Consider the following 2465-nt stretch of genomic DNA (forward strand, 5'->3'; position numbering starts at 1 on the left):
TGTGTGTGTGTGTGTGTGTGTGTGTGTGTGTGTGTGTGTTTAGACTATAGTGAGAACTTTGAACGTGGTCGCCATCTAGTGGACAATAGATGTCACTGCTACAAATTTCAAAACATATGGAAGAGAACATAATGTATGTGAAAGATGAAAGTTTGAGGTTATATTTTTATATATAACGTGTAAGAAAAACAAGTTACTCCTCATGTTTTATAGAGCATGTGTTAGTTTGATTCCCTTCAGACAATTCAGTCTGAAATCCTTTTATAAAAGTGAAGTATATAACCATGTGACGTATAAAATATAGAGCTATAGGCAGTGTGTAGTTATGGTATTACCCACGCCATTCCTGTATCCTTAATTGAACATGAGCAGTTTCATTGTGTGTGTACAGGTGCGTTTTCTATGGCCCCCTGTAGCATCTGTTTGGGCCCCCAGTCCCCTTTTTCCCCCCAGCCCAAAGCCCCTATATAGGTGTCCATGAGGCATTTGTTCTGCGTCGTATTGGGCAGGTCAGGTGTGACCATAGGATGAAATAATTATTATATTATCCCCTCCATTTGAAGGAAATATGGTTTTCATAATAGGTTGATACGGTTTATTTCCTACGTTTTGTTTTGGTTTTGCAAATATTCCACTTACTGCGTGGCATTGTCTACTCTGTGCCTTGAGAGACGAAGTAAGGTTGTTCCAGTGGAAAACAGCATTGGGAACAGAGACAATTTCTTTTTTTAAATAAAACCTGTATATCACGGTTATTAATAATCAGCAATGAGCAATGGGTCCGATCAACACCAGGAACATCAGGATCCCGTGATACTACAGTCCATTCAGATAATTCTGAGCTTCTGAGAAGCAGTAAGGCACCGGAATGGATGGCATCCAAAACTAAAACATATTCCTTTTACTTGTCCAGAAGTTCAGAGGATGATATCATTAACCAGATTTAACAGATTTGTGTTTATATAATATGTCCAATGTCTCAGTGTTTTCTGGGATTGATTTACACATTCATGTGACATCTCTGCAGCATACTGTACATATCCTGATTGCCCAGGTTGTCCTAAAAAAAAAAAGATGTCTAAAACGTCATTGTGCATAACATGGTAGAGGTTATCCAGTACAAGCATTATTGAGACCAGGCAAACCAAAGATGGGGGGGGGGGGAATGGCTTAGACCTCAGAGGGCTGTAGCCAAAATAATGAGGAGGCACACCGTTGGAGCTGGTGTATTTAACATTTATTTTCCGTCATTTTAAAAACTGTTTCAGGACAATCAAAATATAAATACATTTCTCCCACACACACTCACCCACACCCACACTCACACACACACACACACACTCACACACTCACACACACAACCCCTGTCACTGATTTCAACGTTAAAAGGTGCAACAACCAGCAATCAACAACTGACCTCTGCCTCTGAAGTGAACTTTCATGATCCAAACGTAATCATTCAGATTTCAGAAGCCATTTAAACACAGAGAGAAGACACATTGGACAGTTTTCACACTTAATCATAAAACGTGTCTCTTTACAGCCATAATACTATTCTAGAATTGTTGATTTAACCCTCCACAGTCACAAGCTATAACCTAAGTCAGAGATTCACACTGACCCAACATGTCTTCACGTCCTGGATGGACCGTCCCGGTAGCAACAGCATTGTCTGTGGACTGAGACAGTTTGATCTAATTCTGCATGGTCTGACTGTCTCAAGTGTCTTCAAGCACTAACCTGGCACATATTTGAATACATCATTACATGGACAAACTCCTCCTTCAGACAGGTAGTGGTATATTTTATGGTCATAGTTTTAGTTTTGTTGACAGACAGAAACAGAACAAGTGGGATCTCCAACAGAACATCAACAAACCCGTCACAGTCCTGATGACTTTGATTGAGTGACAGGTGTTTTGTGGTAAGTGTGGATTTCTGCATGTTTTAGTCATTTTAATGCAACTTTAAAAAAAGCCCTTTCAGCACTTTAAACTCTAAAAATCGCAATGATAATTTATATGAACCTTACTTAAAATTAGACCATTTGTTTCCTTTGTTATGTTGTTTGAGTTTCATTATCGTGGTGAAACAGGGCCCTTCCTGGTGTTGGGAGTTGAGAGTACTGAAACCTCTGAGAGATTTAGAAAAAAGCTTTAGACATGTTGTTGAGAGAAATCCAACCAACAGATACACAGTAAGCAAACATGGACATCCTGTAAAGATATCCCAAAATGGTCTGAAACATGTTCCAAGGAACTACAACTTTAACCAGAAAACTTTGATTGATACTATAACCGCCCAATCCCAGACCACTGCTTTACAGCAACGGTAAACAGCTGTCGGATTTGGAATGGTGCAGCAGAAATGGAAAAACAGATAAAAATAAAGCCTTTAAAGTGTTCATATTATGCTTTTTGGCTTTTCCCCTTTCCTTTTTGTGTTATATATCTTTTTTGTGCACG

The 2465-nt window shown here is 39.1% G+C and overlaps 1 long non-coding RNA gene across 1 annotated transcript in view; it reads left to right on the plus strand.

Annotated features, from left to right (window-relative positions):
- Positions 1–1767, plus strand: part of LOC116687823 (uncharacterized) — a 5854-nt gene extending 4087 nt beyond the window's left edge. Inside the window, exon 3 of the long non-coding RNA XR_004331637.1 lies at positions 1685–1767. This is a non-coding gene — a long non-coding RNA (uncharacterized LOC116687823). The remainder of the gene's footprint in view (positions 1–1684) is intronic.
- Positions 1768–2465: the final 698 nt, after the last annotated feature.

This window comes from Etheostoma spectabile, chromosome 4 (genome assembly GCF_008692095.1).
Source record: "Etheostoma spectabile isolate EspeVRDwgs_2016 chromosome 4, UIUC_Espe_1.0, whole genome shotgun sequence".
Classification (NCBI taxonomy): Eukaryota; Metazoa; Chordata; class Actinopteri; order Perciformes; family Percidae; genus Etheostoma; species Etheostoma spectabile.